This window comes from Cryptomeria japonica, chromosome 3 (genome assembly GCF_030272615.1).
Source record: "Cryptomeria japonica chromosome 3, Sugi_1.0, whole genome shotgun sequence".
NCBI lineage: Eukaryota > Viridiplantae > Streptophyta > Pinopsida > Cupressales > Cupressaceae > Cryptomeria > Cryptomeria japonica.
Window position 1 is genome coordinate 633,024,440 of NC_081407.1, and position 17,931 is coordinate 633,042,370.

At 34.0% G+C, this 17,931-nt stretch overlaps 1 pseudogene; it reads left to right on the forward strand.

Moving 5' to 3' along the window:
* Positions 1-8,508: 8,508 nt before the first annotated feature.
* Positions 8,509-16,575, forward strand: LOC131072059 (endoglucanase 1-like; annotated as a pseudogene).
* The last annotated feature ends 1,356 nt before the right edge of the window (positions 16,576-17,931 follow it).

Here is a 17,931-nt window from a genome sequence, read left to right on the forward strand (position 1 = left end):
GGCAGTTGAATACTTCAGGATTATTAAGTGGGTTTTTCATGAGATAAAGGACCTTAGCATGAACAAAAAGGTTGTCTCTAGTAAGCTGGATGAAATGGAAGCTAAAGGGGTCCCTCGAAATGTTGTTGGGGTTTTGTGGACCAAGGAAGAGAAGATGTTGATGGTCGAGTGCCTTCAAAGAATAGTCAAGCTCATGGATGAGATGAAAAAGGAAAAGAGGAAAAATATTAAGCATTTGGAAGGGGAAATTGGCAAAATCCAGGAAACTATGAACACCATCATGAAGAAAAGCCACATAATTGTGAAGAATTCTACTACTACTATGAGCACCTTGGTGGATAAGATGGAAAAAACCAAGTAGGGGACCCTATTTGTGGACTTGGAAGCTGACAAAGGCAAAAGACAGAAAGAGGATTTCGGCCCCTTGAAGAGGACTAGAACCAACCTAAAGAGAAAAGTGAAATCCACACCTCAGAAGATCCAGGAATTGAAGAAGGTGGCTCAGGAGATGAATAACCTTGAAGTTGAGATTACTGATACCTTAAAGTCCTTGGGTTAGCTTTGTCTGTCTGGTGTTGACTTGTTGCTGACTTCCGGCTTGTTGTTGTATTTCTTTTTTGTCTATTATGCAACTTTCCTTTCTTCGTGAACTTTGTTTGAATATTTTATCTAGCTTGTAAACTCTGTGGTTCTGGGTCCCTATAAAACCCATTTTTTCCTTAATAAAAAACAAACTAAAAGCATTCTACACTTAACTATGGATTCATGTTTCTCATTTATGATTATCATGATATTGTACTAACACTTGCATGAATTTCAAGAACATTACATCATTGCCTTTATGTGGATCTCCTTGACAAGGTTATATATTGGAGGTAATATTTTCATTTTGGAATTTATCATTGATTCATTTTACGTACTTGTGAGGGTATGCACTTTATTACTCATCATCTCTATGGTGGAGATAGGAACACCAATGTGGGGTTTGACTTAAGAAAGCCTCTATGTGGGACAACCATTTCCCCTTGATTTTATGTGTATAGGATCAAATCTGATTACCAAATAGCTATTAATAGACAAAAAAAGTAGCAAAAGATAGTGACAAACTTGTAATAGAAAAAAAACCCTCAAATTAAGGCATCAAGTTCCCCTATCCTACTAATTTGATCTAGATTTTTGGGAGACAAATTTGCAAATCTTTTTGATTGCAATTCTAACTATTTGTTGAATCCTCCAACATTGCTAGACTAGCGCACCTAGAACTTCTATATAGCATAGTTAGCTTTATATTTTAGATCCCAATTCCTCTCTATGTTCTCATCTTACATCTACTTTTTTATTGCATGTTTTCATTCTATATCTACTATTTACTATTAAACTTAGTCATTTTGTCATTATTAGTTTAGATCACATACATGCACTTCACTATCTCATTTCTCTTACAACACTGGAATAAAACCTCAACCCCTAGCTCTCCCTTGAGGACAATAGTTTAGCCCATTCACATTCCAATGTTATTACAAGGAATCAATATTTTTAGATTGCATTATTTGTCATGGGATCTCATTCCCCATCATTTCAAATATGAATAGGAAAATAATTCTAAAATTTAGTACTTTTCAAATTGAGTTAAATGGCTTGCCTGTAATGCTCTTCTCATCCCTTTATACTTATAGGACCCTTGTGCTTAATTTTATTCCATGTGAAGGACAATGACCACAGATGATAAGTATATTGTTAAAATAATGAAAAAAGAAGTAAGAGTCATTTAGAATTGTAATGATGACATGACTTGTCATATTTTTGAATTCTTTATTTATAGAAGATATTTTAACATCCAATTCACAATAGATTTAAATTGCATGTCTAAAATGTAGATCACATGATTTTAATAAGATAATCCAATAATTCAATACTCTATGTATCTCAATATTCATACATTAATAACAAGACTATAACTCTACGAATCTCATATATTTATCTCTTATATATAGAAAGAGAGAGAGAGAGAGAGAGACAGGGTCACCCAAAAATCAAAATATATAAAATATAACATGGCCCCTACATAGAAAAGGAAAAAGTGTGTTACCCTAGGAAAATCTCATTGATTAAATATTAAGTAAATGAAGGCAGCGAGTATTGAAAAATAAACATTAAAAAACCAAAGAGAAAATAGATAAAGGTAAATATAACTTTGAAGGAACAGTTATAAGTTAAGATTTGAATATAGTATTTTAATTAATGGTAATTTTTCTATATAAGGGAGAGGTTTATAGAGAAGTGTTTTTTTGTCTTCTTCCTTATTTTAATAATCATTTTTTTACTTTGTAAATGAATTCATATTTTATTGTATGTTCTTGATAAGTTATTTATATTTGTGGAATTCATCAAATCAAATTTTTATATAATAGAGGTTCAATCTTAAAAATTTCAAGTTCATTATAAAATTTTTGACCTTTCTTCTGTTCATTTGTAGCACATTTAGGTATCTACCATAAGGAGTACAAGGTAGTCTCATATTTTTATAAACCATCTATAGACCTGTATATAAACTGCAACTCCTCGCTAAGGAAATTTGGAAGAATAACAACTAAGAAACCAAAACACATAGCAAAACTAATTAAATTTATTACCTCTAAGAGTTCCCTAACGTCACTCATAAGAAACACTTACTAACATGCACTAATCATCACTAAGTTAATCACATAAAAATAACTAAATTCCAATACATAATTCAAAATCACATAAACATCCCCAATAGAATACATTGACTCAACTTATCAAATAAATCATTTAACTCACATGTAAAGTCTATGTTGACTTCATTTTAAAGATCCAAATGCAAGATTCCTATGATAACCTTAATTAAGAATAAGAACATACATATAATCCATATGTATACATTCACTTAAAGATATCCATTAATACAAATGCATATATCATATAGTAATATTACAATCCTTTCCACTGGGAATATCCATTTAAAAATACAAATATACAATTAAAAATTCTTTTACATCACTTTTGGAAGATACATAACTAATTATACAATACAAAGGTAGAATAATCTACATATGAATATAAAATCACTAGTTCACAAGGTAAGATCCATCCAAATTTTCATGAACAAGAACTATGGATACAAACCCCAATGGATGTTAAAGTACTACCACCTAACCATGTGGAACCTAAAGGTACACCCCCCATGCTAGAGATAGAAACAAGGGCCCATACAACAAGAAATAAAGCTAGGGATAAAATAACTAAACATACACACAACCAAGATACATAAGATACCAATGCACAAGATAAGTTAGAAAATTTAACAACTAGAAAACCATCCAAGATCTCCCAAAAGACTTCCAAAAATAGATAACAAACAAAGTCTTCAAAACAACTCCTAGAGCCTTCCACATTAAAATTGACAAAATAGGATACTAGGGTACATCAAGGAGATAGTTTAATTGCATAGCCTTCATATGGGTTATCCTGGAATCCTCTCAAGATCTCGACCCCCATTAGACAAGTCATAGAGAACCATACAATCCTTTTGTGAAGATAAGGTATTGCATGATCATGCCAGTTTCGAGCACCTCTTCAGACATATTGGCCTTCCCAACCTTATCCCACGTCTATACGAGCACACGAGGCCATGAGTGGGGCACAAATTTTTTTCTTATCTGTGTGTGAAATGCAACCCAAAGTTTTATTAATGTTATCACTTATTACTCTACTCACCTATGGGTTACCAGAGTAGCAGCTTAGGGCCTTGACCCCCATAGAGAGTCACTCCCCCTTTATGCACCTAGATAACCTATTCTCTATGTCTCAGCATGAAAATCATGAAGCATAATGATAACCAAATAGGAAAATAAAGAATCCACATACATGCATAGATAGCACAATCTGCAAGTAGGACTTCCAAACAAAGACCAATATCAAGGTCAAGTCCTGAAACTGAATTATAACCTCAAAATCAATAATCCTTTCACAAGACAAATCAAGAAAGGGAATATGAACACCAATCCAACCAAAATAAGAACAATCAAACACATAATTTTAAAATTGACAGGATACATAGTTACCCTATAGCCTTTCAAGCTAACTAGGAAACCAAATTGAACAAAAAATTGTAAACTGAGACAAACCCAAAAAATATGACATAGAGATTCATACACGGTTTCCAATCAAACATTAAGAAACACTGATCATTTGAAACAATCAAACACTACACCATATTTAGGCATATTCTAATCTTTTTAGAATACGAATAAATAATTGAATACAAACAATAGATTCATTTAAAAAATCATGAAACCAAATCCTCCTAATATTCAATTTTAATTAAAACTATAAATTAAAGTGAAGTCAAAACTAGGAAATAGGAACCTACTTGGAAACTTGTGAAGAAAGATAAGAGAGAGAAGGAGAAAAGATTGCAGACAAATCTATGAATGTGAATCCCCTTCAAATCAACAACCAAAATTCCAACAACCAAGATCAAATAAATCCAATCCATGCTTCAAGAAACCTCATAAAATATTCTGTCAATCAACATTGCAAACCCTTCTAAAAAATTCACAATCCAAAAATTCTCCCCCAAAATTCTTCACAAATTGCAACAATATTTCTTCTCCCAAAATTTTATGAAAAGGAAACATAAAATAAAACTCCTATAAGGAAAAAATATACACAAAACTCAACTACAACCTAAAAAAATCTTGACAAAAACATGCATAAAAGAAAAGCAAAACCCTACTTCAAAAATCATGAAAAATAACATAAAATCAATAATATTAAATTAATTTATCAATAGAAATCCAGATAAAATAATAAAATAATAATTATTAAATATTAAATAATCAATTAAAAATCTCCTAAACATAGTTAACTCCCACTTAACAACCAAGCAAACAATAAATAATTAATTCCAACTAAAATTATAATTATCCATAAAAATAAGACAACTAGTTCCACCAAAATAGAACAATCAATTCCAAAATAAAGCTTAATTTCCACTCAAGATAACTACCACACAATAAAATATAATTTCCACTATAAAATAACATGCATAAATAAATCACTTAATAAATAACATCCATTAATAGGAATATATTTATTAAATCAAAAACATAATTAAAGCCATAATAAACAATTATGAATTATTATTTAATTTGAAACACTCAACTTATAATTAATATTAATAATCAGTATAACATAAAATCCCTCACACTCAACTAAATCATAAAATAATGTCAATATCAATACAAGACTTACCATCAACAACAAGCTGGTTAAATATTTTCTACATGAAAAATCTGACAAGATAAAAATAAAGATTAGATAATTATCCCTGTGTTAGGACAATGGCTAGGGTTAGATACTTTTTGGGGCTTGGACTATCTCTTGTACCATCATTGGGATTTGAAGGCATGCTCAGACATATAGATATACATATACATATACATATACATATACCTCATATGGAGATCACGAATGAGTAATACAAAATCATTCTTTTCACCCTAATCCCCAAGGAAACAATGCAATAATGATCTATTCTACACATAAAATCCATAAGCATCAATATCATCAATCATCAATCATCAAATCCAAATAATAACATCTGATCATAGATTCACATCTCATAAAGCATCACTATAAATTACCAATATAAAATCCAAGTCAAAAGTATACCATCATTAATACCAATATGTCCATGTCAAATAAAGTATAACAGTAATCATATCTTGAAACATATAAGCATCATAAAATAGTCCAATAACATGTATCACATGAATGTATCCACACACACAAACCAGTGAAATGAACCATATATAATGAGTCAAACATAGTCTAAGTCAAAGTAATAAGTATTTGAATCAAAGCATGGAGGGGTACTACAAAGACTCCCTAGCATCATGGACTATAAAAGAAATTTTCTTTCTATCTTTGTTTCCTATGAAAATAGTGGATGGTGGTACATATTTTTAATAGTGAATTAGAGAAGATTTTAATTTTTTTATTGGTGTAAGAAAAAAACTAGAATGAACGGTTGAAAGAAAAATTGCTATAGCATTCATAGAGGTTGAGACAAAGAAACTTAAACCTATTCCTGAAACTACCATAGGTAATGGCAAAAGGAACCCAAATCCCAAACTTAGAAATATAAAATGATTATTGCAGAGGTTATTTCAAAACAACAGATTATTTTTAAAAAAAAGCCTCCATCAAATAATAGGAAAAACCATCTATACAGATAATGAAAAGAAGATTGTATTCACATAATGACATGATCAAAACTGAAACACAACAACCATAATACCAAAGATATTAAACAACATTACACAATTGCATAATGAAGCACACACAAATATTGCAAATAACACTATGAAATAGTGGCAAAGACAACAAGGATGATCTCCTCACTGCATAAGCAAGGAGGCACTAGTGAAAGGCTAAGAAGTGATGAGACAACTCACCATGATAAACATGAGAGAGAGAGAGAGAGAGAGAGAGAGAGAGAGAGAGAGAGAGATATAGAGAGAGAGAGAGAGAGAGAGAGAGAGAGAGAGAGAGGATACTAATCTCATTATCATTTTCTCTCACAATCCATACACAATGATGGGATAAGGAAATAACCTCCAATCCATATCAAACTAGGTTTAACAATACTTGACAACACACTCAAATACCAACAACAATGAATAGATTCCTAGAAGTCAATGTTGCTCGAATAGAATACAAATCTATCATTTTCAAAATAAGGAGTAGGACAAGAATACAATCACTTCAATCCACTCAATAGTAACCCAAGATGATCACAAACAAAGGCAAACCTACACAAGTGATTTCCTAACAAGGAGTTACAAACTCTAAATCAAATAGAAGGATGACAAATCACTAATCACTTCCCAAGGCAAGGAGATGCTAAAATTATTCATGCAAGACACATGTAAAAATAATGACATATTGGGAAGGCTCTAGAGACAAAGAGGTAAAAAATTCATACACAAGGTCACCCTAAGAAATGGTCGATAGAGGCTTACCAATGATGAAATGATGAAAATGGGTAGTTTGACAACAAAGGGTAGCCAAACAAGACAATATCACTCAAATGGGACACCGAGGCCTAATAGCATAGTAGCACCCACATGGTGTAGTCCAAGTTTGGTGCTTAAGTCCTAGTCAACCACTAGTGTCCTCTACTAGTGTTGGTGTCCTCACCTAGTGCTAGGATCTAGATAGGGGGATGTAGTCTATATAAGGTGTTGGTGCACATACAACTAAGCAATTTCAAGTAGTAATAGGACCTGTAAGACATGCCAAACACCCTAAAGAAGCTGAAAACAACCCTTAACAAACACAAAGCCTAAAAATAGTGAAAAACAACACCAAGTCGAACAAATAATTCTATATATTGAGCACACAATGACACAAATGAGTGAAGGAGAAGGTAGGGAGGTGCATTACGACCTTCCAAATATTCTTACATGCTTCCATTAGAAAAATGACATAATAAAATCTAGTTCATTACTTTTTATTAAAAAAAGTATGAATAAATAAAAAGATCATTGCAATCACATCTACACATAGAGAATCTTAAGCACATTTTATAGCATTATGTTAGCATCCTTGACATTGTATTGATTGTTTGACATGTCGCCACATCTTATTCAGAACTCTTACTAGATTTGACTATTAGCAAATAAATGCATGCCTCCCCTCTACGAATACAATAGAAAAAGAAACATTGATAACAAACAAAACCAAATTATTAAGATTCAAGCATATAAGAAAAATCTTAAATGAAACCAAACCATATGATTAAACTAATCTTACATTAAAAAATAAACAAAATTATAAATATGTTTATTTTAACTCTTCTAGTAAACCTCATAGTATTCTATTCTTCAATTTCCCTTATTTAAACGTCAAGTAACATAATTTGATATTAAATCCTCATATGCTATATACTTTATCTTTGATTTCGAAGACCGCCTTAATTCATATACTTGTTTTCCTTGAGTGCAAATTAAATACAAGGTCAAAGTGTTATTAATTTTGAAAGCATTGCGGGTTTCATGTGCAGATTATAATGTGAATACTATCTTAATCTTTCAGTTCATGTTCCTCGCTCAAGTAGACAAATTATACTCCACTATACTTCGAGCTCATATATGTATCAAAGAATAAAATAATGATGTGGTTGATGGTTATCACCAATATTAATTCGGAAGCGTGAAGAATGTTCATGAATTTGGTTTAGCCTTTTCGTCTGAAAAGATTAATAATGATTTTATTACTTTGTTTATTAGAGTCAAAGTCTGAGATTCACAGCCATAGCATATGTTGCGTACGCATATAGTTATGCAGAAGAATGCCCGAAGTTGCAACGAAGTCTTCCTTAATAAAATGCTTTATCTATTATTGTACATTTAATGGGTAAGTTGCGTAACTACCAATGATAACAGTGCTGAAAGTTCAGTAACAGTGCTGAAATGGAGAGGGGATTCTGGCCTTTCTGATGGAGCTGCTTATCATGTATATATGTCATGTATATATGTCGTAGTTATTCAATTAACTTAAATATTACAATTTTTTTTTTTTTTTAATCTAAACATTTTATTTTAAATTTTGATTTATTTAAGTGATTCATTTAAAATTGTATTAGATTCTTCAGTAATCTTTTTAGTAATGTGGTTGTAGATGAATTATCTAAACAAATCAAAATTTATGTTATTTATTCAAATCTCACATTTAAAATGTTGAAACATCATGCAAGATTTTGATCTTTTTGATGAAGCTGCTTACCATGTCCATAAATATTTAATTTTTTGATCTTTTGATTTAAACAGCATATTCTAAATTCTGATGACAGTTCATATCAAATTACATTAATTTCTTGAATAGAACCCATTTATTAATATAATTTCAGATATACTACTTAAACAAGTGAAAACTTAAAATATATTATTTATATTTAACTTAACATTTGTAATGTTCTAAGATCATTAAAACTATAATGTTGGAAGACAAATGCAAAAATATTTAAGCTAAGAGCATACATCAAACATCAACTTAATCTGCGTGTACATTTACATTCAAACACTACAAACACACGCTCTAACATAAATATTCTAAGATTTCTTTTTGGTTTCAGGTGGACATGAAAGGAGGATAATATGACGCAGGAGATAATGTGAAATTCAGCTTCCCAATGGCATTTACCACCACCATGTTATCATGGAGCGTCTTGGAAATTGGCGGAAAGATGGGAAATGAACTCCAGCATGCCAAGGAAGCCATTCGTTGGGCTACAGATTACTTGCTCAAAGCCGCCGCTTATCCAGGCACTCTATACTTCCAGGTATCCATGCAAAAGTTGGGGTATCTTGATTAATTTAACACTACAAACGTGCGTAATATTTAAATTAATAGAGTCAGATGATTACTCCAAAATTTAAATTAAATACAATTGTAATTTGATGAAATTGAAAGGTGGGAGTGTAAAAGATAGAAGATAAACAAATACAGTTTGCAGAAATAAAAACATGAAAAACAGAGCATAGAGACTAAACACCAGATTTTATCGTGGTTCAGCAAACTTAGCCTACATCCACACTGAGAATAGAGAGCTTGTATTATATCAACAGATTAAGTTTTACAATGATACAACAGCAGCTTTAAATAAGCTTCCAACTACACCGGAAAGTGAAGAGACAGTTTTTGAGGGAAGGCTATGATGTTTGTTGGTCTTCGTCTTAACAATCTCCCACCTGATAGCCAACAGATGCTGCTATTGATCAGTCATTCCCCTGCTCTTCTTGCTGATTTACTTCTTCATTACGAGCCCAAGAGAAGTCCTAGCACTTTCGAACTTCTCCTTGGACACACTTTTAGTAAAGATATCTACCGGGTTCACATGTGTCAATTTTAACAACCTTCAACTTGCCTTCTTCAACCATATGACGAACAAAATGAGCATGCACATCAATATGTTTAGAACGTCGCTGAGAGGAATGGTTATGAGCCATAAAAATGGCGTTGCGACTATCACAAAACATAACATAATCGCTTTGTTGGTACTTCATTTCACCAAACAATCGTTGCAGCCAGATCATTTCTCTTGCACCTTCAGAAAGAGCCAAATACTCAGCCTCTACAAAAGAAAGGGCAATAGAACGTTGCAGCCTAGAGGCCCAACTAATGGCAGCTCCAACAAACATGAAGACATAACTAGTAGTAGACCTCCATTTGTCTAAATCTCCGACAAGATCCGAATCTGTGAAACCTTGTAACTGAACATTATTGCCACCAAAGCATAATGCATAATCTGAAGTTCCTTTTAGGTACCTTAATATCCACTTAACCGCTTCCCAATGAATTTTCCCAGGATTGCTCATGAATCTACTCACAACTCCCACCGCATGAGCAATGTCGGGACGTGTAGAAACCATAGCATACCTAATGCTACCAACTGCTGATTTGTAAGGAATTCCTTCCATGAAATCCTTGTCTTCTTGTGTTTTTTGGCACAAATCAGAATATAACTGAAAATGAGTGGCAAGTGGGGTAGAAACAATATTGGCATCAGCAATACCAAAATGATCAATTACTTTGTCAATCTATTCCTTTTGTGACAAAGTGATCTCCTTCTTCTCTCTATCTTGGGTGATCATCATGCCAAGAATCTTCTTGGCTGCCCGTAAATCCTTCATAACAAATTTACTTGCCAATTTAGTTTTTAACTCACCAACAATTCTAGAACTTGTACCACCTACCAACATATCATCAACATAGAGAAGAAGAATGACGAATTCACCATTCAAAAGTTTCTTGTAGTAGATACACGGATCAGATTCACATCTTATGAAGTTATGTTCAATCATGAAAGAATCGAACTTAACATCCACTGCCTTGGGGCTTGTTTGAGCCCATACAAGCTACGTTTTAGTCGACAATAGAGATGTTCCTGTCCTTTTTGCACAAAGCCTTTAGGCTGATTCATGTACAATTCTCCATTAATGTCTACATGCAGAAACGTTGTCTTCACATCAAGTTGTTCCAACTCAAGGTCCCATATAGTTGCAAGTCCTAAAACAGTTTGGATTGCTGTCATCTTCACAATTGGAGAGAAAATTTTAGTGAAATCGATCCCTTTTTCTTGAGCATAACCCTTTACCACCAATCTGGCTTTGTAACGCTTCCTACCAAATCCCATGTGTTATTAGCTTCAATCGAACTCATTTCTTCTTGCATAGCACCCTGTCATTTATCCCAATTTTCATCCTTCATAGCTACATGAAAATTTGAAGGTTCTATATATTCAGAGAGCAATAAAATGGACTCTACCTCCTCAGCAAAGAAAAGTTCATAATCAAAGAATTTGGATGGAATCTTTCCTTGTCTACTTGATCTTCTGACATTCCCTAAATCAATTTTAACATTAGCTAGGTCTTTTTCTCTTATATCCCCATCACTATGCTCTTGGTCTTTTTCAGATGGTGAATGCCTTTTATTAGAGGAGAATGCACCTTTTTGCACCCTGACATTTTCATCATTATGACCATTATCACCACTACTTTTGCACATATGTTGGTCAATACTGTAAATTGGAGAGTCAATAGATGGCTGCATACCAAGCTGTGAGTCACAGACAGGGGAATAACTTGTAGGCTGCGTATTGAACAAAGACTATTGCTGCATTGAAGACAAACCATCATGCCACCATGTAGTATCTAAACGTGTTGAAGTGTTATGAACAGAAGAATTATTTCTAACAGAAGAATTATTTCAAACAAAATTGCCACCGCTTCCTCTATGAGTAGGATCGTAGCAAGTATGTGGTTGCGTATATGACTGCAATTCCAAGGGGCAGTGTGGGATGGTTTGTGTTGACTGGGAAAAGCACTGGGGAGTGCATAGAAAGGGATGTGGAGCAGCTGGCATGGCACCCGAACCTGCCACAATGTCAGTCAAAATACCATCCTGCAGATTTTGTGCAATATGAGTTGTATGGTTTTCAATCACCGTACCATTGAGTGCATGCTTGGGGTGTTGAGCCTATTCTATGTAGGGATTAAGATTTGAAATCACTTCCCTTCCCGTGTCATTACCTGGAGAAAACTCTATCATCGATTGGGATGAAGAAAAGGTAGGGGTTGAAGATAACAAAGAGGTAGGAGAAATAGGGGGTGTCAAATATCTTATAGAATCACCATTATTACATTAATTTGGCAACTATATATATTCATTATTTGAATTGCCATGTTTCTCCAATCTTGGAAATACTGTCTCATTAAAGACAACATCTCTGCTACAAACTATTTTCTTTCCAACAGGATCCCAAAGTCTGAAACCAAATTGATGTTTGCCATAGCCTACGAAGATGCCTCACTATGGTTTAAAATCTAGCTTTGTCCTCTTTTCTTTAGGGAAATAAACATAGGCTTCACATCCAAAAAATCAAATGTGTGTATATGAAATCCATTTTCCTAACCATTCCTCTTTCAGAATACCAAAATTCATTCATGATGAAGGACTCCAGTTGATTATATACACAATTGTATTACAAGCCTCAGCCCAAAACTCCTTGCTTAAACCAACATTTGAGAGCATGCACCGTGCTTTCTCAAGGATAGTTCAATTGAGCCTTTCCGCTGCCCCATTCTCTTGAGGGGTGAATGGAACAATTCTAATTCTTCTAATGCCCTGATCTACACAAAAGTTATCAAACTCCAAGGAACAAAATTCACCTCCATTATCCATTTTTAAACACTTTATTTTGTGACCACTTTGGTTTTCAACAAGTGCTTTGAAAATTTTGAATTTTGAAAACACTTTAGATTTACGGGACATCATATAAATCCAAAATTTTCTAGTACAATCATCTAGGAAAGTAACAAAATAGTTTTCCCCTCCATAAGAGGTTACCTCCATAGGTTCGAAGACATCCGAGTGCACCAATTCCAGCGGTGTTGTCTTCATGTCATGTCCATTCTTCAAGAAGTTGTCTTGTCTTTGCTTCCCATGAAGACAATGTTCACAATACTCTAGATTTGCTGATTGTAGACCCGAAAGCTAGTCACGATTGAGCATCACCTCAAGGCCTTTCTTGCTCATGTGACCTAACCGTTGATGCGAAAGGGCTACATCGCTTCCCACAAGTGTCATAGCAGCTCCCACCTCATCAATGGTTTTCACAATGTAGAGATTACCTGTCTTGTCTCCTTTTGCAATAGCTAAGGAACCTATGGCTATTTTCCATGTGTCTGTGAGTTCGGTTTTAAAGCCTTGTGTATATAATTGGCTAACTGAAATCAAATTTCTCTTTAATTGAGGAACATGTCTAACATCTTTGAGCAATAATTTGGCTCCTCCATCTAGATGCAAGACAACATCACCTTTCCCAATGATTTTACAAGCTTTGTTGTCACCCAAGTATACTTCTCCAAAATTGCCTTCTTGATAATTTGTGAATGCATCCATGAGAGAGGAAGCATGAAAAGAGGCACCAAAATCAATTACCCACGAATTAGATTTTGTAACAGTTGTAGCTAGTACTAGAATCCCATCATCTTTATCATGGACTATGTTTTCTTCGATGTCCAATACTTTGTCTTGTGCCTTCTTGTACTTTCTACAATCTTTCTTGACATGACCAGCCTTCCCACAAAACCAACAACCGCCTTCTCTTCCTCTAGACTGCGATCTTCTAGCTGATTTGGACCTCCGATAGTTATTATTTCTGCCTCTATATTGGCTTCTTCCTCTATTTTCGGTGCTCACCATTGTGAGAGCATTGCTAGATGAGGGCTCATCATTCTTCCTCCTTAAATCTTCAGAGAGAAGAGTGGCTGAAATTCATCAAAGGCCAACTTCTTGGAGCTTGATGTCGTAGTGCTTATAGCTGTCACAACTCCATCCCAGCTGTTTGGTAGAGAGCATAAGAGAAGAACAACTTTATTTTCATCGTCTTGAGTCATTCCAACCGAATTCGCTTGGCTGATCAAAGTGTTGAATTCATTAATATGGTTCGCCATTGTGCAACCTTCCTTCATCTTGAGTTTATAAAGTTTCTTCATGATGAAGACTTTATTTGCAGCAGACGCCATAGCATATGTTTTTATCAGTTTGTCCCCAACTTCTTTTGTAGTTTTCTCCTCTGCAACATTGAACAGAACATTTTCATTCAGCGAAAGAAAAATTGTTGCCTTGGCTTTTTCATCAAGGGTCTCCCAATCTTCGTCTTTCATGGTAGAAGGCTTCTTTGATTTTCCTTCGAGCACAAGTTTAAGGTCTTGCTTGATCAGCAAAGATTGCATCTGAATCTTCCATATCCTGAAATTCTTTTTGGAAAATTTCTGCACCTTCAAATACTCCATCTTCAAGAAATGCAATTACCAAATTTCCAAACAACTGTGCACCCAGCTCTGATACCAATTGCAAAAGATAGAAAATAAACAAATACAGTTTGCAGAAATAAAAAGATGAAAAACATGAAAAACAGAACACAAAAACTAAACACCAGATTTTATCGTAGTTCGGCAAACTTAACCTACATCCACACTGAGAACAGAGGTCTTTTATTATATCAACAGATTACGTTTTACACTGATACAACAGCAGCTTTAAATAAGCTTCCAACTACACCGGAATGTGAAGAGACACAATTTTGGAGGGAAGGCAATGATGTCCGTTGGTCTTCATCTGAACAGGGAGAGGCCAGAAGACATGGACACTCCTCGCAGCGTGTACAAAATAGATGCTCAGAATCCAGGCTTGGATGTTGCTTCTGAAACAGCTGCGGCACTTGCTACGGCTTCCATGGTTTTCAAGAAAACAGACGGCCCTTATTCTAAGCTCCTCCTCCAAACTGCAGTGCGGGTGAAGTCACTTTATTTAAATGAATGATAATGTTATGCCTCATCCAACTTTGAAAGTGGTTTATAATTATCTATTGGGAAAGAAAATCCAAAATAATTTGTGTTGTACAAGATTAAATCATTTTTCAGTTTACTGTAGATTGAATTTAAACAGCATTCTAAGTTTTTATCCATTTAGTGGCTCATCTGAATTTAAAGTAAGATTTATCTATAAGTATGATTTAAGATGAGCCGTCATCTCAAGAAATCTATATTATTCAATTTGAAATCTCAGAATCAATTTTAAACAACATATGCTTAAATGATAACCTATATTATTCAACTTGAAATCTCCAAATCATTTTTAAACAACATCTTCTAAACTTTGATATGCTTAAATGGCTCACCTGTAGTCACAGTAAGCTCTACCTATCGAAGATGAACAACCTAAACGAACAAATCTCAACGTCTTATTTAAGCCGAAATATCTGCTATTAATCCTAGCTATCATGATGATTATCAGGTGTTTGCTTTGGCGGACGAGCATAGAGGAGCTTACAGTGACTCCCTCGCCTCTGTTGTCTGCCCGTATTATTGCTCTACTCTAGCTACCGCGTAAGTATAACTATATATAAATGTAATTGAAATTTCAATAACTACCTGGAAGGTAATAGAAATTGATTTGTTTCATCCAGGACGAACTGCTGTGGGGTGCAACATGGCTGGCAAAAGCCACGAGAAGTCAAAAATATTTTAACTACATACAATCAAATGGCCCCGCTCTGGGCTATCGCGATAACGTCAACGTTATGAGCTGAAACCAAAAACATCTAGGCACAAGAGTTCTTTTGGCTCGGGTATGTTACCGTGCACATTTAAAGTCATAAACTCCTGTTTTTTTTTCACGTTAGAACTCATTTCATATCTTCTTACTCGTGTTCTTGGCGGGAGGTTATGCTAAACAAAGTGAAGTCTCTTGGTGAATATCAAGGCCTTGCTAACAATTTTATTTGTTCTCTGTTGTCTGGAACGTCTTCAGCGCGATATTCACCAGGTCACAATGAGTTATTATCTCTATTGAGTAAAATTATCGTTATGTTTCTTCCATACACTAGAAAACATGTTCTTTATGTATTCAGGTGGTCTTCTGTTCAACGGCCCAACTGATCAATGTAATTTGCAATATGTTACATCCAAGATCTTCTTGCTCTTCACCTACGCCAAATAATTGAGCAACTCCAAGCAAGTAGTGATATGCGCTAATACCATAATCACTCCCTCCAAACTACGCTCCATTGCAAAAAGACAGGTAAACAACATATACTTCTGCTTTATATTCTAGTAACATCTCAGTTGAAATTATTCCAAACTTCTGTGCTTTTTCGGGGCTCAGGTCGATTACATCTCGGGAGACAATCCCCTAGGAATGTCATACATGGTGGGGTACGGTCCAAAATTTCCACAGCATATTCATCACCGCGGATCATCTTTGTCTTCAATTTACGCCCATCCAAAGATTATATCATGCAACGATGGTTTCATATACAGCAGCTCGCCCAATCCGAACGTTCTGGTTGGAGTAGTTGTGGGAGGGCCCGATGCGAATGGCCAATTCAAGGATGAGCGCTTTGACTATTCACATTCTGAGCCAGCTACTTAGATTAACGCTCCACTGGTTGGATCCCTCGCCTATCTGCCTCGCTCCTAAACTAGTTTTAATTTCTTTATCACACAAAATCTATAGAACCGCGATAATAAGCGTCGTTCTCTATACAGGCGGTCCACACTATACATAATGACAATTAATACTTTTGTCTCTTTGCCATTAAGAGGTGTAGTTTCATTCTATTTCTATAGCTTTTGATCTATGATTCTCTTGTTTAGCATTTTTTATTTTTATTGTTTGATATCTATTTAAATCTTATTTATTAATTTTTATTCATGTATAATTATTATATCATTGATTTTTATTATTTTTTTTTCAATTATCAAGTGATGTATATATTTCATAATTGTGTAGCTTCCCCTCTTTCATAGAACTTGCTTCTTAATAAATGTTAACAAGCTTTACTTGTACTGTTCAAAAATTCTAATGATAAACCTAAGGATGATGTACCTTATCGACAATATTTTATGTTCTCTTGAGGTAGGATAAAATTGTACAATTCTTGAGGTCCCAAACCTAATATTATTATCATCGGATATACTTATAATAATTATCTCCTTTATATAGATCTTGTCCTAATAACATAATAGAAAGGTAAACCTCTAAACCCAAAATAACCCTACTTATACATAATATAATAATTGTACAAATTATTTTCATAAATTATTATAAAAAAAATAAAGAATATGTACCACACATTGATATCTTAATCCACCTAAATACATTGTGATATGATCCCTAGATACCTAATATGACATCCCATCTTGACATCATTCATCCTAACAAATTCCTGAACCACTTCTTTACTGTAACACCTAAGACATGTATTTCAATCAACAAAACTTATATTTTTCAAACATGGAGTAACGTGTAAAGCCTAGAATAATGAGCAGCAAGACCAACAAATAGGCTAATTATAATAGCATTGGATGACCTTTAGTATCCTTTTAAACCCAAACTTGGGCATTTCGATGCATGTGGTGCCCACTATATAACAAGTCCTGATGTAAATAGAGAACATGGGTAGCATCGCTATATATACCAATTCCCATTCATTTCTCTTTCACTCTACCAAATCAAATTGAATAAGCACAATGAATATCAAGATGAGATTTATGTGTGATTATCACTCCCTTTCTCATACCCATCATGCTTGAGGAATGTATTTTTAAGATTAAAATCTTGTTAATTCCTAATACATGCGAAAATAACATTTCACAATGAATGGGGTACTTTCATTTATAATATGAGAGAATTGCTTTCCAATCAATAAGTAGTGTATACACTAAAAAATGGTCTGGAGATAATTGATTAAATACAGAGTTATTTAATTAATGAACCCTTCCCAATTGATTAAATACGCAACTGATTTAATTAATTACCCCTTTAATTCCTCTA